The 21,006-nt window shown below is 42.7% G+C and overlaps 1 long non-coding RNA gene across 1 annotated transcript; it reads right to left on the minus strand.

Moving 5' to 3' along the window:
- Positions 1 to 4,126: 4,126 nt before the first annotated feature.
- On the minus strand, positions 4,127 to 10,570 carry LOC110495836. Its single transcript, XR_002469479.2, has 2 exons — positions 10,184 to 10,570; positions 4,127 to 4,178 (listed from the first exon to the last, which is right to left on the minus strand). It is a non-coding gene; the product is annotated as an uncharacterized LOC110495836 (long non-coding RNA).
- Between the last annotated feature and the right edge of the window lie 10,436 nt (positions 10,571 to 21,006).

Raw genomic sequence — 21,006 nt, forward strand, 5'->3', positions numbered from 1 at the left:
GGCTCAGACCCATTCGACTCTGGGGGATTATGATGGTGGATGTGGTGGATGCCAGGGTAGTCAGTCAGCATGGGGGGGGGATATCATCCCTGGCCCAGTGTCCTATCCTCTGTTCCCTGGGGACTGGCCCCTAATCACATCTGGCTAGCTGAACTCAGATAATTAATCTAAATGGATCAATCTAAATTGGTCCTTTTGAGGAGCACAAAGATGTAGGGTCCTGGAACAGTGTTGGTGCCTCGGACTGGTCCTCATCTGCAACTTTCAATCGCCGGTGCAGTCTTGCATATCCCTTTAATTCCCTTTCTCACTCCATTATTTACATGTATGACCCTGCTAAAAGGGGGCTGTGCACCCTCACCATATGGACATATGGAACAAAGAAGAATGACATTGGTTGGTATTTTAACTGAACATTTAGATAGGGCTTTTTTTTTTATATCTCTTATACATTAGTAATAATTGTTTCTAATTCAGTAGGTATATTCCTTACTGTGTTATACTTAAATGTAACACCTAGCCTATATGTCAGCATATTGAACTAGAACTACATAAGAAAATAAAAAACACATCAATGGATGAAAAGCTAGTTGTGTCATTTAGGGCATAAAATAGAAACGGAGTTCAGTGGTTCTAATTGAACATGGCCATCTGTAGAGAAAGAGCAGTCTGGTTCCTTCCTCTTTCCATCTGGATGTGGAGAGCCCCGCCCCCTGCCTGTCAGTCAGGGAAGTTACCCCTCCCTCCCCTCCAGCCAGACACATCCAGATACATCCACAGCCCCTTCTGCCTGTCAATCAAAGTCATCTGCTCTTCCTGCTCCTTTCAAGCTCATGTGAAGTGGGGGAAAATAGATTATGGGTGCAATACGACACCTCTCTTTCAAGGGACTCCAGTTTTTAAGTCTGATGATGTCATTCCAATTGTTTTCCCCATAGAAATACAATTACTATGTAAAACTATTTCTGTGTTTTTCCCTATGTTGTAGGAATATCTTTATCTTCAACAATCTTAATACAGTTGAACTCAGAAGTTTACATACAATTAGGTTGGAGTCATTAAAACTCATTTTTCGACCACTCCACAAATTTCTTGTTAACAAACTATAGTTTAGGCAAGTCAGTTAGGACATCTACTTTGTGCATGACACAAGTCATTTTTCCAACAATTCTTTACAGACAGATGATATCACATATAATTCACTGTATCACAATTCCAGTGGGTTTGAAGTTTACACACACTAAGTTGACAGTGCCTTTAAACAGCTTGGAAAATTCCAGAAAATTATGTCATGGCTTTAGAAACTTCTGATAGGCTAATTGACATCATTTGAGTCCATTGGAGGTGTACCTGTTGATGTATTTCAAGGCCTACCTTCAAACTGAGTGGCTCTTTGCTGGACATCATGGGAAAATCTAAAGAAATCAGCTAAGACCTCAGAAAAAAATTGCAGTCCTCCACAAGTCTGGTTCATCCTTGGGAGCAATTTCCAAAGGCCTGAAGGTATCACGTTCATCTGTACAAACAATAGTACGCAAGTATAAACACCATGGGACCACGCAGCTGTCATACCGAGACGCGTTCTGTTTCCTAGAGATGAACGTACTTTGGTGTGAAAAGTCCAAATCAATCCCAGAACAACAGCAAAGGACCTTGTGAAGATGCTGGAGGAAACAGGTACAAATATATCTATATCCACAGTAAAACGAGTCCTGTATCAACATAACCTGAAAGGCCGCTCAGCAAGGAAGAAGACAATGCTCCAAAACCGCCATAGAAAAGCCAGACTACGGTTTGCAACTGCACACGAGGACAAAGATCATACTTTTTGTAGAAATGTCCTCTGGTCTGATGAAACATTAATAGAACTGTTTGGCCATAATGACCATCATTATGATTGGCGGAAAAGGGGGAGGCTTGCAAGCCGAAGAACACCATCCTAACCGTGAAGCACAGGGGTGGCAGCATCATGTTGTGGGGGTGCTTTGCTGCAGGAGGGACTGGTGCACTTCACAAAATAGATGGCATCATGAGGTAGGAAAATGATGTGGATATATTGAAGCAACATCTCAAGACATCAGTCAGGAAGTTAAAGCTTGGTTGCAAATGGGTCTTCCAAATGGACAATGACACCAAGCATACTTCCAAAATTGTGGCAAAATGGCTTAAAGACAACAAATGGCCATCACAAAGCCCTGACCTCAATCCTATAAAAAAATGTGTGGGCAGAACTGAAAAAGTGTGTGCGAGCAAGGAGGGCCTACAAACCTGATTCAGTTACACCAGCTCTGTGAGGAGGAATGGAACAAAATTCACCCAACTTATTATGGGAAGCTTGTGGAAGGCTACCCAAAATGTTTGACCCAAGCTAAACAATTTAAATGAAATGCTACAAAATACTAATTGAGTGTATGTAAACTTCTGACCCACTGGGAATGTGATGAAAGAAATAAAAGCTGAAATAAATAATTATCTCTACTATTATTCTGACATTTCACGGTTCAAAGACCTAAGACAAGGAATTTGAACTAGGATTAAATGTCAGGAATTGTGAAAGACTGAGTTTTAAATGTATTTTACTACGGTGTATGTAAACCTCTAAACTGTATGTCTTCACTAACAGTCATATGTTTTTCTAAATGTTCTCTCTAAATCAGTGTCTGACTGTTCGGTATAGTATATCATCATCATCATCATCCTCTCTTTTTCCAGAGCTCAGTGTTATGGGAATCTAGCAGTAAGGCTTTAGTCCTGCTGGGGAGATCGAAGGATAGGGTCCAGTGCTGGCCGGACCCAGTCTATGAATGTTTATACCAGACCGGCTCTGGCACTAGAACCTCAGGAGTACCGTCGGTGTTGGTTTTATACTGCTTTCACAGTTATAAATTGCATTCTTTCTGCCTCTTTTACAAATGAGAAGCAGGGCCCTGCTCTCAAGGAGAGGGAGATGGGAGAGGGAGGAGTGTGTGGATAATCTGTTGAAGAGCACGTTCTAGTGGTTTGAGAGGGCACAGCAGCGCTCGGTGTGGGACCTGCGGGAGAGGAACAGACTGCCACCCTGTCTCTGTCTGTCTGACACTGCAGCGCCATAGCACTCACACCAGCAAGGCTGTTCACTTTTCACAGCAACAACTAATCGGGATGGCAAAGGAGGAGAGCCCTGGGGAAAGAACACAATTAAAGAGCACAATTAGCTCCTGACTTAAAACACATATTTTTAATGTAAGGCTGTCCTAATATGGACACCGTAAAAGTGAAAATAGTAGCAAAAATATTTTTAGGATAATCATAACCACTTTTGTGACACTATGAAACAAAATACTTTTTGTATTTAAATGGAGAAGATTGTGTGAACTGGCAAACATGACTTCCTGCAGGAGAAACAAGTCCTCCTCGCAAGTGCCAAGCGAGTCGTAGGTTAAATCCGGACTGAGGAAATACTAGTGGCTTTCTGTCCTGCTGGGTTCTAAGGGTCACCTGATTATTTTCTGAAGCTGCTTCTAGTCTGTTCACCCGACAGTTCAATACGGCCAAGGCAGGAAAGCAGGATCCTGATGAAAATATTTAAACAGTGTTTTTCTGGTTTATTAAGCTAGATAATAAATCCAGATATTAAATATGTTTTTCATACTTTTAAAACACTGATGTATTAGTGCCATCTGCGTTAGTTTTCTACTGAAATAATAGCTCTTCGTGGAAACGCCCGACTATAATCATTCTGGAAATAAAAATAAGCCACTGCTGTTCAGATGTGTTATGCATTTACTCATATAAACTTCAAGGACTGGTTGTGTTTCCCCCTATATGGCACCATCAGCTGTCACCATTTAACCCCACACATCATCAGGTCTGCCCCACAATAACACCCCCAACAATGGGAACAAATCGCCTGAGTGTCTGTGTCCACACCAGACCACAAGCATCCCCCATCTATCATGGCCTTGGATAGGGCCGCGTCCTGCCTTCTCTCCCCACACAACAGCACCCAAAACCGGAGCCTTTGGACATACCGACCCCTGAGACCGACCACCAGCCAACCGGCCCGCTGGTCCATTGACCGGTTCAAAGGCACAATTAGAGAGGTTTTGTTTTATCCGAAGTGCCTTTTGTGGGGTCTCTTGTGCTCTGTTGTCGGCTGCCACAGGAGGGGGACTTCATCAGTCACAGGGCTGAATGGCCTGGGGGGTAAGAGGGGAAAGAGGGTTAAAGTGACCCCCTCTCTGAGCTGACAAGGAGGTTCCTCATTTAATGATAGAGCTCTCTCACCGCTTCCCTGCTGAGCAACTGTGGAGCATCAACGGTCAGTCTCAACAGTCAGCTCTCCTGAGTGCTTCACATAAGGACTGTTGTAGCCTAATGTTATTAAAGTCCTCAACACGTGATGGAGGGTGGCCTTTAAGGGGATATACAGCCTGGACTTACAGATGTGAAGTGAGAGCCGCTTGACACCATTTAGATATTTGAATGAGCCCGATTAGATATATAAATGTTCTACTTATCTGAGACCTGAACTCAGTCTTCCTCAAAACTGCCTCTTAATTTTAGATAATTAAAGTATTAATAGTAAGAAAAAAAAAGCCAAACACATTTCAGAGTTACTTCAAGACGTACGTCAAAAAAAAGTCAACAAATCAGTTTTAGCTGCAGTTTTAGCAGGATCCTTCCATTAGGATGTTAAAATACCATGTCCATGACCACATCAGAACTTTTCTCTGCTTTTCAGTCTCTCCAAAAATAATTTCCTTACTCTGAGGACGTCTAATACCCTCAGATAACTTTAACATTGTTTTCCCTCCAAAAGAAGAAGACAAGTGATTTATGGCTGTAAAACCAGGAGCAGGGTTATGACATGGTTGACATCATTTGATATTCTTCCCAGGAGTTCTGAAAGTGGTCCATTAGTTGTATTATTTCTGTAAGAGTGGGTGCCAACCCTGCAGTCTGTTCATGTTACCCACTGTTACTGTGCTGTGGAGAGGGTGTGTGTGTGTGTGTGTGTGTGTGTGTGTGTGTGTGTGTGTGGTGTTCGAATGTAGTGAATGGTAAATGTCGCAATGACATTTCATTGTAATATTTTCTCAAACACTACATAGAGTGCCATTGGTGCTGCATAATTCCACAAATTGACATGGCGCTGAGGTTATGACATGAGAACCTCCTTAGGCTAAACCCAAATATAAATTGATGTCAAGAACAGGCAGATTTTAAGCCAAAGTATGGTTAAGAGTACTCATCATATGACTATGATTTTTATATATGAAAAATGACCGTCTTTATAAAATCCCAAACGCTTACATTCCCAAGACATTCGAAACAACTAAAATTAGAACTGTGCTATAAATCAGGAAAATCCTCTGTGATTTCAGATTTCAGCACAGATCAAAGTCCAAACGGTCTATATTGGAATGGAAAGCTGCTTTCGTCTTAGATTGCAGGGTGAGAGGTGCCGGAAGGACAGTGACATTCACGGGATTCGACATGGCGACATTGACACGGACGGCGAGATATCCGCCCCCGCCGCGGCCTACCGCCGCTCCACAAAGCTGTTATCACAGTCGTCCCCGTTTCCAGGTCGCAACCCTCAGCGGCGCCGGCATTATTGCGGCGCGGCTTGGTGCCACGGCGTGGCCCCAGCTCTGCCATTGTCCGTGGGCGAAGCGTGGCCGCGAGGCGCTGAGCCTCCCTGGCAACCATCTGCCCTGTTCTGCCACCACGGCCCGGGCTTAGGACGGGCATGCCTCGACACATTAGAACACTAACTGAAGACTCACTGGGACAAAAAAACGGGCCAATAGAGGACTACAACACACACAAAAGAAGAAGGAATGAGGCCTCTGAAGAAAATGTTAAGCAGACAGAGAGAGAAAGAGAGAGAGAGAGAGAGAGAGAGTGAGAGAGAGAGAGAGAGAGGGAGAAAAGGGGATGTGAAACCATACTTAGGCAGTGCATTTAGGAGAGGTTGTAGAGAAGATTTAGAGGATGAGTTTTCTCTCACACGATCTCATCTTGTCTGTGATGCTCAGAGCTACTCCTCCCCTTGGATAACATGTTACTGAGGAAAAGTGAGGCTCAGATGACACTTGACAACGATGAAAACACATACGGCATATTTTCTTCCTGAGAAACAGTGATTCAGTCGAATATCATAATAATATGTTGGCTTCTCCTACAACACATGAAACCATAGCCTTGGGTAATGAGGGAAAGTCACAATTCACTTTATTAGACAACTGCATAACATTTGTATTTTTCTTGCAAAGATATTAAGAAATTTAAATATGCCAATCAAACTAAATTATCTTCTTTCTCTGATATTGTTATTCATTGTTTTATTGAATATGGGATGTCATATAATTTAATTGTAATAACCCTATGTACTATTCATTTTGGCTTTAGACCAAAAATTATGTTTCAGAAGGTTAATTACTGCAGTGGGCTAAATCAGAGTGTTTCTTGGTAGTCTTAAACAAATCCACTGTGAAACAAAAAATGTACACTTCACACACATGGTTATGGGCTTAAAAAAAGAGGACACCTGTACCATTTCAGATATAGAGTTGAAATGTACTACATTTTGAGTTGGCATCCCAAAATGTCACTTTATTTACATCACAGAACACTGCAATATAACAAAACCGTTTGACATCGAAACACCGACATTTCAGCATCTTTTTTTTTTTACACAATATTTATTAATTATGAAAAATATGAATAACAACTCCAACCATTAGTCCAGTAGATCATTTGACAGCAGGAAAGGGCTACAATTATACTGGTATGTTCTGCGTCCAATGACATGGATGTCTCATGCACTTTGACCTTTCTCACCTTGTTTTACCTATTTATATTCTACCCCGTGGCCAGGTCTTTTCATTGTGATTATAAGCCTTCAAAATAAACTATGATGCCAACATTTTGCAACAGCTATTATCACTATAGACACTGACCCTGGTATCATGAAAGTCCCACTATTTTGTGTCTCCAATGACATGACTTATGGCTCTTTGACCTTTCCCACCTTGTTTTGCCTATTTCTAGTCTGCCACATAGACGTGTCTTCTAACCACGGTATTATACGCTTTGACAATGTAACTACTGTGTTGTACTGACATATTGTACCCGCAGGCATTGACCCCGGAGTCAACAAAAGTCACTCTAACCAACAGCACAGAGAAAAACAGAATACTGTGTGTACGATGTGACTGTTGACGTCTTTGTGGCCGAGTTGCGTGGACATGTTGTCTTTGGGACTCTAAAACGTTGGTGACAGTTTGGACCAGCGGTGTGGCTCAGGGGGGTGACAGTTGAAAGGTAAAGGGTTACCGACTTTCCTAAACAGTGACTGGGGAGACTGGCAGGCTGCTTCCCCACGCCATAGACCCAGGGCGGTGTTGGGCGGGGCTGGGCGGGGCTGGGCGGGGCTGGGCGGGGCACAATGCCGAATTAATCCCAGATACATCTTCCACTGTCGGACGCCTTGGCTTGTGTTCGCCTTATCGCCCCCGACCCTGGGTGCCTCAGAGACATTGACCCGCTCCTTTAGGCGAGACACCTTCATCCCCTCTAACGTCTCCTTTAACATGCAAACACCCTGCCTTTGTCTTCTCTGGCTCCTGGTGCCCTTTTAGGAGGCCCCGTCCCCAGCACCAGCCTGGAAACAGAGCGGGGCCGCGACAGGGAGATGATGGAGCCCTGTTTGATTTAGAAACCAACCGACGATTCCTCTTTTCCCAGAATTCTTAGCAAAGCCACTTTAAAACAGTGGGTTGAATCAACATAAGGATATTGGATAAAACTGGTTCAATGTGCTTCACTTCTATCAAAACTCTTGGTTGGTTTCCTGAAATTCTCTTGAAATACTTTGTAAGATCATTCATCATTCATCCATAAATATTCAACCTTTTTATGTTTATTTATTTTTAATTGTATATGTGTTAATATAGACAAAAACTGATGGTCAACAGTGCTGGAAAGCCAATAGCTGGCCATAGTAACCATTAACTTTTGGCACGAAGTTGTCTTCAAGTTAATCTGCTTTGCTCCCTTTTTTTGCTCCCTTATAGTTCCTGGGAGCATTCAAAGACAACCGTTCACACACACTGTTAGAGCACGTGCAAGAGAAGATCGTATCGGGAGGGAGGGTCATGGGATCTAAGAGTTTAGACCATCGAGAGGTTGGAAACAGAGGTTAATGGGGGGGGGGGGGGGGGGGGGGGGGAGTCTTCCTCTCCTGTCTGGACCACACAGAGGTACAGACTCTCCCTGCCACCGAGGCAGATGGGAAAGATGTGATGTCAACCAACCAATAGAGAGTGAGCGCCATCCCAAGGGGTTGTTTAGACCCTGGGATCAAACACCCTTTATCCAGTGTGGTCCGGCTGATTCCCTCTTATTTACTTCCTGAGTCGAGGCAGACCCCTTTGAGACCCCGGGGTTGGCAACAAGGCCGGTGAAAAAGGGGAGCGAGAGGGATGACACAAAGATATGATGAATGTAGCAGATGAAAATGAGACGGGGGAATGGTGGCGCGTTGCCAAGTCTCTTTCACCCCGGTGCGTTTTCAAAGAGCAGGGGGGCCTGAGGAAGGCTAGAATTCACCATGACCACCAGCAGATGCTCTCCCTCTCTTTAGTCTAGTCTTCTCTTCTAGTCATCTCATCTTCTTTCCTCTACACTAGGCACCTCAGCTTTCACATACAATGTCTTGAACCAGAGGGACGTATAGCCCAGTCTCTATATCTGCCAAGATCATGCAATGCCTATTTCATGTTTCATCTTGTAAGGTTAATGATTTTGACTGGACTCAGTTCAAGACAAAGTTGTGAGGTTTCATCTCTCTGATCAACAACATAACGTATCTCTATTTGAAAAGGGAACTCTGTTGGAGTGGACTCTATTTGAAAAGGTATCTCTATTTGAAAAATAATCTCTACTTGAAAATGGATCTCTATTTGAAAAGGGATCTCTGTTTGAAAAGGGATCTCTGTTTGAGTGGACTCTATTTGAAAAAGGATCTCTATTTGAAAAGGGATCTCTATTAGAAAAGGACTCTATTTGCGTTTACATATTTGACCCAATGCCATTTATATCCTGACTCGCTCTGGGTTTTGTCCTCATTTTAATGTCATGAGGACCGCAGATGGAAATGTTTTCTAGCATTTATACTTGTGCAGTAACCCACTAATGTATTTGTACAGAAAGTTACTAAATGTCTTAAGTACCAACATACAAATGCAATGTTGTTACTAGAGAAAATACAGAGATAGTAGTATTATTACATGGGTATAAAGGGCCAATTACATGGCAATTGGACAAATAAAGGTTTAATGAATATGATCAAATGAAATTGACTATGTTTCAAAGAGAGGGTTGAATGATTCAAAGGATTAATACTTTATTAGTAAATCCAGTCAGAGGAATTGAGATCAGAATAACAACACACCAGTAGTTCACCTGGATTACAGCGTTCCAGGCTCCTGGTGTGGGTTTGAAAGAGAGAGGATTTGCCATTTGACCTTTGGTACCTTTTGTCAACGTGAGTGGTCTCAGTGTTTGCCGACAACCCTCGCTGACACGAGTGATTTACAGGGCCTAGCTCAGGAGTTTATACACTTCAGTATTTAGTATCACTGTCATAAGACACTAGGACTCCGATTGTGATCCGCAGCTGTTTCAGGTCCAGCACTCGTCTTTTGTTCAGTGGTAACCTGCACGTATATGTGTATACCAGTGTCAAGTACCGTTTTCAGCAAAATTACCTTCTGAAATCACACAAAACAACACGCATATGGTGGATAACTAATAATTTTGTGTTCTTCACAATTTGACAGGGAGTGGTGTACGGTTTGTCAGCCATTTTCTTATAGAAAGAGAAGTTTCATTTGGAGAATGTTGTTTATTGTTAATTAAAAAGTGGCATTTATCGGGCCACAAGAATTAGTGATTATATATTCTGGCACATCTTTGGGAATATGTCTTCATTTATCTGTAACATTAGGAATTGGTGCAAATCTCGTGCCGAGAATGTTCATACTGGGAATTACATTTATAATGTAGCCTATTTCACACTTTCATAATTTAACCTATACGCCGGCACAGTATACTGTTTTTGCCATCAGTACCCACAAAATGTATTTATTTGAAACAATGTAGAATACTTGTGAATATAACAAACTTTACATACCTTTAGATGACACAAAACTCAATGAAGCCTCTCATCTTCTTGTGCTGTGACCACAACTAACTGTCACAGAGGCAGCGTGGCAGGCTATCCATCCAAAACATTGTCCACGACTTCACCTTCCAAAACACTGCCATTTCACTACAATTCTTGATGGTAATGTATAGCATGAACAACGTCAATCCGTTTTATTTTGAATTTTTTACAAAACAGCGTCCGTGTATTGTCGATTATCGACGGAATCTCTCCACAATTTTCCTCTGAGAGGTGCCGTGTGCGAAGCGTGGCCGCCGGGCGTAAAAGCAGAACGTTCCCCCGTGGTGAGAGGCTGTGTCTGGGTCTTTTGGCCAGTGACCCAGCAGCCCGAGTCAGGGGCCCACAACGACTCTCACCCTGCTCTCTGACCTAATGTGATAGATAGAGAGCCCAGAGAGGCATAACTTCCCACGCGCTAAAACAAGCACCAGAATCAGGTCAGAAATGTGTTTAAATTATTTTACATTATTTAAATGATTTTGTCTGAAACAGTGGACAGAAAGCATATGTTCATATGTTGCATGTTTCCTTTGAAAAATACTCATGCACAGGGATTTCAATTTCATAGATTGAAAACATTGGTCAGAGAAGCTAGGGAATTCCATTGTAAGGCTAGAAAGTACATTTCAAATTTTTACAGTTAGTTTTAAAGTGAGAAATCAGTCCAAATCTAAGTGTTACCATTCATTCCATTACTTTTAGCGTTGCTGTGACAGATATATCTGTTTAACAGTGAAACAAAAGCACAAAGAGAATGAGCCATTAATTAATTAATTCAAGACTTCAATAATTACGGAGCATGACAAAATTAACCTCTGGTGTAATGCTGCCTTGTTTTTTTTTTTCTCTTAAAAAAAAAACGAAGCACATGACATTTTATTCTCACATTTGAAAACACGTTTTTCATTGAATAATGGACAATGGTCTAAGATATTATAAGATATCATAAGATATTATAAACGGATCGAACCGTTGGATGTTTCATTATTCTGTTATAAAACATGATATGGCTGTGAGGCCCTTTACATTTTTGTGCTCAAGAAACAATTGTAGGCTATAGTAGGTAATCATCACAACGGTGGATATCTCTGGTGTCAACGACGGGGCTATTTACCAGTGAATACTTTCTTTGGCCATACAGTTACATTGTAATATCCTGTTGTTAAATGCAAATGCTGAAGTTGATTTAAGAGTATGTGTTGTCTGTAATAAATATGGAACCTGTAAAAACTACCACCAGCACGCACGCACACACGCACGCACGCACGCACACGCACATACACACACACACACACACACACACACACACGCACAAATGCATACATTCACAAACAAACACTAGAGGTATGAAGATTGTATTATACCTAATCCCAGCTCAAAAACTAGAGGAATTCTTCCTGTAACCCCCCAACACATAATTCTGTCAATTGAAACTAGTGCATTGCACCGCAGGGCTGTCTTTATGTGGAAGGCATGTTATTGTTCGGGACAACTACTCTGAATCAAAGAGAGAGAGAGAGAGAGAGGAAGAGAATCCTCTCTGTCAGGGACATCCAGATTAAACAGGGAAGTAGAAAGGTGAAAGGGGAAGTGAGGAGCCGCACAGAAAACCGCACAGAGAATTCATTTCCTGTGTTATACGGAGCAAATAATATCAGCAAGAAAAACCTGGGACCCTATAGATAGGAGATTTCCCTCGTTACATTGATAACCATTTGTTCATTTCCTGACAACAACAAAAAAATGTATGAGTCCCCTCCAAGATGAAATAGGTTGGAATTTTCTTTCTCTTATTTTGTCTCCTTCTCGTTGTGTTCTCGAGCTGGCAGACTGAGTCTATTTCATCAGCACTGTGCCGGCGGAATGATAATCAGTGCATCAGTTATTATAGGAGTATTTGCAGCGTGCGCGCCTGACGCGGCGGGGCTCTATGGCCGAATTCTCCCACTTTTGTGTCACTTGGCTTTTCTCCCCGCCCGTTGGATTTGCATTTTAATGGAAGCAGTTTATAGACTTCTCGGCGGCATTCGGGGCACCACAAGTGGCATCATTAAGTGAACTAAGCCGGATTAGTGGCGACGGTGAGGTCAGATAACCTCCATAACAGAAACAGAACTGAAACAGCCTTTCCAGCTGGCTTTGAGAAAGAGAAAGAAAGAGAGAGAGTGAGCGAGAGCAAAGAAAAAGAAAGAGAGAGAGCGAGAAGGAGAGAAAGGGAGAGTGAGGTTGAGGAAGAGAGATAGGGAGAAACGGAGAGAGAGAAGGGGGGTGAGAGAGAGAGAGAGACTGTCTGCAGCAGCAGGGTGATGATTTGCAAGCTAAATTCTCTCCTACTCGAGACAGAGGGATTCTCAACTGTTTTCTTTCTCTTTCTCTTTATCCCTCCTTTCTTCCCTTAAGTGAGTCCTGTAGCACTTTCAGGTGGGAGCCCTTTCTGTTTTAAGCGAATTGAAGTAGACCTGGCTCTCACTGTTTTTGAAAGGGCAAACGTGCCTTACTGGATACTCTAGTGAACATAGCACGCGTGACCCTAGTTTGAGAGAAACGCAAAAAAAAAAAAAAAAAAAAAAAAAAAACATTGACTTGTTTGTTTTGCTGTCCAAAATCAAACAACTCTTGATGTATTTGGGTCTCTTTCCAACTCCTTACAAATCATCCCCCTCTCACAGGAACAACAATTCAAAAGTAAATCATCAAAGCCGACGACACACTCGAAGCACCTCAACCGAAAGATGTGGGTGCCTGCCTTTCTTTCTCCTTCACCCCTAGAGAAAACTACACCGTTCACCAGACAATCTCTGTTTGAGATGTATTTTTGTGGCGGCTTGTAATTGGGGGTGTCAAAGCGCAAGCATTACACCGGAGATGTGTGCGTGAGTGTGTGTGTGGCGTGTTCATGAATTTAACACAGCATGGCAAGGCGGAGATGAGCGCGCTGTCATTCGGTGAGCGCTGGCCTGTGGAGGTCACGCGCTGACGGGCGCAGGAATATGAAGAGATTACGCATTGTGAGATCATACCTGGGGAAAGAAGTAGATCTGTCTGTGTACAGGGCCCCAAAGATTCATCGTTATGGCAGCATTAGGAATTAGGAATTAGTAGGGGCTGTGTCGACACTTTTGGAGTGTTAGGATATGGGGCTATGGAGGGTGGGGGAAGCTTTCTTGTAATTATAAGAGGCATCATGTTTAATAACGGGATTTGGATTTCCATATTTGACTCCGTTCTCTGTTGTGCTATGAAATTTTGGGATTTTGAATGGGTTTTAGAGAGAGAGAGAGAGAGAGAGAGAGAGAGAGAGAGAGAGAGAGAGAGAGAGAGAGAGAGAGAGAGAGAGAGAGAGCCTACTGTACTGCAATTGAATGCTTCCTCTACTCCATTTTTGTGTCTACTAGGTGAAATGATTGAGGCCATATTTAAAATGCAACAGCACCATTTTTTATGTCAAATACTCATATTTTACTGTAGACTCATAACTTTAAATTCAAACAAAATGTGTTATGATATATTCCGTAATGGCATGAAATATCCCAGATTAGTGGTTAACCTGGTCATTATTGACTCCAATGCTTTGTACAAGAAGAGAACTGAGAGAGAAAATACAGTAGCTTGAGGGAAATTAAGCAAAGGCAGATTAAAATCAATACAAAAATGTTCACTTCAATTTTTTTTGATGAATGGTCTGTCCTAATATAATAAATTAAAGTCGAAAAACTTTCCATACATATTAACCCCTTCCTTCTTTAATTCATTTAAAATCCTTGGGCTATTTCCCATTATGTTGATATGGCTATGATTCCCCAACTATTTTGCTAATTGTATGTGGTTTCAAAGCCATTTTCTGTTAGAGTGCACAAATCCATTATACTCTCTTATAATGTGATTGGATTAATGCACAAGCTAAAACAGGTGACCGGAGACTCCAACATTGATTGATCATCTTATTTCTGGTAGCTCAACCAGTTTGGCCGTTCTTATCGATACAATCACTGGTTCGGTATTAAATATTGTTCCTCTGATGAACCGACGACCTTTTGTCCCTCTTTGATGACGTCACCAGGGGCAGTAAGAGCAAGGGGGGCCAGTGTGAGGCAGGCGATGGCCTTCCATGGGAGCAGTGAGGGGGCGTCTGATGGCCTTTCTAAGGGGTGATATAGATAATCAGTGACACCTCATAGTGTGTGGATGTTGTACCCAGATGGAAATAAAGGAGTCTCTACCAGCGGGAGGGAAGAGAGATCAGATTGGCGGTCCTGGCCTCCTCCAGAGTGTCATCTCGCACTAATAACCCTATGGGCTGTCTGCATCCCTCCCTCTTTTTCTCTCTTTCTCTCTCTCTCTCGTTCTCTCTATCCATCCTTCTCTATCTCTCTCTCTCTCTCTAGATCTCCTCCATCTCTCTCTGCCTCCCTTCATCTCTCTCTCTCTGTCTATCCCTTTCTTTCTCACCCACCCACTCTCCCTCCTTCCCTCCCCCTCTCTCTATCCTGCCTCCTCCATCTCCTTCTCATTAGCGCTTATCTCAGGTCCCCACGTTCATCGGGTTTATCTTTCTAATTATATTGCTACTCACCTTTTAAGGAAGCCGGGTCTGAGCCGCCGTTTGTAAAGGGGAGGGTTCGTATCCCCAGTTCCCCTGTGAGTATGGGCATCCGGCCCCTCCATTCAGCCTTGTTCACCCCCCCCCCCCCCCCCCCCTCTGCCTTTTCAATGCTAAAATGTCACCTTTGTATCTACTGGGGCCCTTTGAATGCCGAACGGTGCACCTGGCATCTCCAGCACACCGCCAGGGGTTGGGAGATAACACTCCCCAGGCTTCCTCTTCATTTCTGGGCATTGAGAGAGGAAGAGGCCCCCTGGGACCTCCCAGGACCTTCTCTACCTCCCCAAACACACACAGTCACCACCTCAAACCCCCAGCCACTCTGTCTTATCATATCGGCTCCATACCCAATGTTGCCAAGTTTTTCTCTCAGATCCAAGTCGACCCCAGTGGGACCTAGATGTATTCATACATTCACACAATGAGGGGCTGTGATGAACACATTTTATTGGCTGGCATATGTGGGAAAGCATGACGTGGCTTGACCTCTGGGAGAGAGCCTATCTATTTTGTTTTGCGTATTGGACCGAATCCCTAGAGTATAGATTATGTAAAGAAAGACTGAAGTGTGACATATTCGGAAAGTAGTCAGACCTCATGACTTTTCCCACATTTTGTTTTTCGTCACAGCCTTATTCGGAAACTGATTAAATGAAAAATGCCCTCATCAATCTACACACAATACCCCGTAATGACAAAGCGAAAACAGGTTTTTAGCCATTTTTACAAATGCATTAAAAATGATGAACAGAAATGCCTTATTTACATAAAGTATTACAGACTCTTTGATATACAACTCGACATTGAGCTCAGGTGCTTCCTGTTTCCGTTGATCCCCCTTGAGACGTTTTCCACAACTTGACGTAAATTACATTCTCGATTACATTTAGTTATGTTTAACCGGTCTAAGGGGGGGATTCGCCGTCTGAGTTGGTACAGCCTCCCACACAGAAACACACACAAGGTGTTATCGGGATCATCAGGAGCTATTTAAACACGATGGTAGAACGAGCCACAGTTTCTAACACATTGGAAAGAACACCTAACCCTTCAGTGTGAGGACCAACTCGAGGGTTCACTAGACCCCCGAGTCGGCCTCTAACGTGTTAGCTACACATCAGTCCTATCTGACTGTGTGAGTACGGGAACGTCATAACTGCTATCTTCAAGCCTGAACAGTCGATCGCCACATAGTTGCTATCATTGCTACCACACGATGCCTACCCCTAAGATGGGGTGTGTAGATTGTACCGTATCTCTTCTATTACTTATGTTATTCGTCGGTCCTTTGTAGCTGAGTTGGTAGCGCATGGTGCTTGTAATGCCAGGGTAGTGGGTCCGATTCTTGGGACCACCCACATGTTAAACGTATGCCTGCAATGACTGGAAGTCGCTTTCGGGAAAAAAAGAGTCTGCTAAATGGCTTGTACTATTAATGAACATCATTTGTTTTGTATAACTTTGGAATGTGTTTGTTCCTGTGGGTGTTTGACTGGAATATTATGAGTATGAGGACATCAATGGGTTTGAATTACATTTCCAGTCGTACTAATATGAAGTTGATACATTTAATCCTACAATTACAGTTGAATTCTATTCTGTACACTAACTATACTAAGAATTCCCTGGGATTCACAGAGATCTCGTTGTGGGCTGTTGTCCTTGGTCCTGACCTTTAAAACCCACCACAATATTTTGTGGAATTGAATGTCAGCAACGCTTGGCAACCATCAAGATGACGTTCCACCCAAAACAACGTCAATTCTGCTCTTGTTAAGTCAGCGTTCCCTCCCTTATACACACGCACACACGCATGTGCACGCGCACACACACGCACGCGCGCGCGCACACACACACACACACACACACACACACACACACACACACACACACACACACACACACACACTGTAAGACAATCTTTCTCTCTCGCTGTCAGAGAACAAGCTACCACCTGCTGTGTGGAAAAAGGACATGGTGAGAAGTGCGCTCAATCACCTTCAATTAAAATCTTCTCTGGGAACCTTTTAAAGGACATTTCTTCCATAAGAGGACCCTGGTGGAAAGCCCAAGCTGTCTGCTCGGTGGGATGGCTCTTCAGCTATTGATTTATTATTCAGTCCAAAAATATCTATGGGAGCCAGACCTCACGCGCATCAGACCCACTAACATCAGGAAATGATTAAGCCTAGCATCAGTAAGATAGGGAGCCTCACTGTAGCTGAAGCCGATTGACAACAGCGCTGCCTTTCAACTCTCAGGGATGAGATTTCCAATCCAGCCCGGGAACACTACACTGTTGATCAAAAACAATCCCTATTCATTCATGCATACATTTCCAGCCTGTTGTGTCTCCTTATGTCATGTAAATGTCCCCTGTGATAATGAGAGAGAAAGGCTCTTGTATGATGACCAGTGGCTTGTAAGATGGTGAGCTCCTGGTTAGAAACGATTAGAAGGCAAGTCATTATGAGTGGCTCCTGTCTTCCTTTTGTGTCATGCGTAATGAATATTTGGGGTATTTGGAGCACTTTAAGGATTTAAACAGGGAGTTTAATCCCGTAATCTTTTAGAAAAACCAATTTTGCTCCAATGAAAGAGGGTCATTTGACTCATTAATTTTCAGCCTTGGTCTTGGAGACGCGGTGATTGTGGAGATTAGGTTAATTAAAGCGGCATATTGTGTCGGGGGTGGCCGAGGCGCGAGCTGTGTCACGGATATCCAATCATGACATCAGCGTTGACTGCCCCTACCGCTGTTCGGGTTAGAACCCGGGGTTATCGCTTTAACCCCGCCCCCTGTGGGGGTAGTCAACGCCATTTGAACGCCATTCACAGCCGGTTAACCCTTCACAGCAGCACTGTCGCGGGCACATCTGCAACAAAGTGCAGCACGAGCCACACACCTAAAGTGATACAATGATATATGAGATGTCTGGTCTACCTCCCTTCTCTCTCTTCTACATTTGGTTTTCTGTTCTGGTGAGAGCGTTTGTCTGGGGTTTTCAAACGGAATGGAAATGATAGCAATGGCAGTATTTCCAAACAACACAAACAAAATGTATCACATGACAAAAAAATACTTCATGTTGAACCTATCAATGTTGAACCAATCAATTGAAACGCTTAGTACATGCCATTGACTAGACATACAAATATGATCCTCTTTCCCTTACTGATCTGTAAATATGAAGAAGAGAGCCATTACCGAGGAGTAATATTTTGGTCATACTATCCGATCTTAAAGCCAATGCTGGGATTTCCATTTAGACAGGGACGTTATGCTATGAGACTAACACCCAAACCATTAATTAACCACAACTCACTGGAAACAGTTGAGGACCATCATCTTTCTCTCCTCTAAGAATAACCAAAGGTCATGTCATGTGATCCCACCATCCTCTGAAGATGTTGTTTTAATGACCATAGCCATTCTCTTGCACTCTCTCTCGCTCTCTCTCTTTCTCTTTCTCTCCCTCTCTCTCTCTCTCTCTCTCTCTCTCTCTCTTTCTCGCTCTCTCGCTCTCTCTCTCTCTCTTTCTTTCTCTCTCTTTCTCTCTTTCTCTCGCTCTCCCTTTCCATCTCTCTCTCTCTCACTCTCTCTCTCTCTCTCTTGCTCTCTCTCTCTCTGGCTCTCTTCTCCCCTCTATCTCTCGTCTCAACTAACCAAGGCTTAATTAATTCAATAATGAGCTCACATTAGCAGACCTTCCAGATCAATGGCATTTCCATTCAATAGTAGCTCCCGTTAACCGGGACCAAGACTTCAATGATTAGGGGTCTATAGTGCTAGGTCTAGCTGATCAAGTCACTGATGATACCAATCTGTCAATCCACTCAGTCCTCTTATTGAGTTCCTCCTCAGTGAGTGGACAGTACACTCGGGTGGACAGTGATTTCTGTCTGTCTTCCAAAGGAACTATTTCTTCAGGGAGGAGTGACAAGGAGCTAGTTGTGGGGGAATGGCGTTATTTGTTTTCCACAGTGGATTTCGGTAATTAAAGCATTGACATGGTTTATTTAGTGTCAGTGGTTATCGAATGAAGAACCGGTGGAGCCAATATCTTCAAGCTACGGCACACGACCACCCTACTATTCAATGGGTTGAAATGGTGGATTAGTTTCAAATGAAATAGCAGGGACATTGCTAGGTACTGTATGCACTGTTATATGATCACACCGGTGGTGGTCGGATCCGTTTAAAACCTCTACGGGATCGGTGTCCCCCTCACAGGACGGTTGAGCTAATGTGATTAGCATGAGGTTGTATGTAACACAAAAAGAAAGCCCAGGACATAGATTTGAAACGGGCAAAAAGCTTACATTCTTTTTAATCTAACTGCACTGTCCAATTTACAGTAGCTATTACAGTGAAAGGATACCATGCTATTGTTTGAGGAGAGCGCACAATTATGAACTTGAAATTGTATTAATAAACCAATTTGGGCAGTCTTGATGCAACATTTTGAACAAATATGCAATGTTTCATTGGATCAGTCAAAAACTTTGCACATACACTGCTGCCATTTAGTGGCCAAAATCAAAATTGCGCCTGGGCTGGAATAATACATTATGGGCTTTCTGCATTTCAAAGATTATGATTTTCTTTGTATTGTCATTTACCAGATCTAATGTGTTATATTCTCCTACATTAATTTCACATTTCCACAAACTTCAAAGTGTTTCCTTTCAAATGGTATCCAGAATATGCATATTCTTGCTTCAGGTCCTGAGCTACAGGCAGTTAGATTTGGATATGACATTTTAGGCGAAAATTGAAAAAAGGGGTCAGATCCTTAAGAGCTAAGAAAAGTTTTAAAAGAATCGGCGGAATGAATACACCCCTGATCACACGCAAAGAATTCACTTTCATAGCCACATATAAACAGCTTGTTGTTTCCTTCTCACATCTATGCGCTCTCCTCCTCTCACCTGTCTGTGACGTGGCAAAAAAACTTTTCCCAGTCAAACCTTCCTGTCATAACTGCTACACACAGCCTACATCGTTGTCAGCATATTAGTTAAACTCATAGTCAACATTCTGCAGCTAACAGAACTAACGCGTTAGTAAACCCGCTACAATCATGCAGTACAGTGTACAGCCAGTAAGCAGTTTAGCAGTTACATCGGCGGGCCCAGGTGGCAATACATTTGTAAAACCAAAAGCTTACCTTGACTTGGAAGAGTTCCAGTGTTGGATAGTCATAGCCAGCTAGGTAACATATCATCCCTCTTTTTGAGCCAGGTATTTGAGTAGGCTAAACTAGCTAGATAAGTAAGTGATTGTGAAAAAAAATCATGAAATATAACTAATATAATAAAACTATGAGCCTCCTAGGTTTTTTGTTGCAGTCAATATACCCAGAGTAGGACGGAAGCCAGCTGTCCCCCGACTACAGCATGTTGCTGAGGCTACTGTAGACCTTCACTGCAAAACAGTGTGTTTTCATAATTATTAACTCATTACATTTTTCACTATTTTATTTTTTATGAGATTCACTGAGGAGGATGGTCCTCCCCTTTCTCCACTGAGGAGCCACCACTGAATCACACAATATGTTGACAAGGATAACATTTAGTGTTAGTCTTATATCCATAATGCATTGACATCAGTCATCTATATTAGGGGGTTAGGGGGTTACTTCCAGAAAAGTTGAAAATAAGAGATATTCAGTGATGGTGTGGAGTGTACTTTCTCTCGCTTTTAGGACTAACTACGGATGTGGAAAGCAAAAGGAGAAAGATGTTGAATGGTTTGGAGCTAAGCTCGCTCGCTCCGTCTCTCTCTGTTTCTCTCTCTGTTTCTATCTCTGTTTCTCTCTCTGTTTCTCTCTCTTTTTCTCTCTCTCTGTTTCTCTCTCTGTTTCTCCCTCTGTTTCTCTCCCTCTCTCTCTCTCTCTCTCTCTCTCTCTCTCCCTCTCTCTCTCTCTCTCTCTCTCTCCCTCTCTCTCTCCCTCTCTCTCTCTCTCTCTCTCTCTCTCTCCCTCTCTCTCTCTCTCTCTCTCTTACATATATATATATATATATATATATATATATATATATATATATATATATATATATATATATATATATATACAGTGCCTTGCGAAAGTATTCGGCCCCCTTGAACTTTGCGACCTTTTGCCATATTTCAGGCTTCAAACATAAAGATATTAAACTGTATTTTTTTGTGAAGAATCAACAA

The sequence above is a fragment of the Oncorhynchus mykiss genome, chromosome 18, assembly GCF_013265735.2.
Source record: "Oncorhynchus mykiss isolate Arlee chromosome 18, USDA_OmykA_1.1, whole genome shotgun sequence".
In the NCBI taxonomy this organism is placed as follows: Eukaryota; Metazoa; Chordata; class Actinopteri; order Salmoniformes; family Salmonidae; genus Oncorhynchus; species Oncorhynchus mykiss.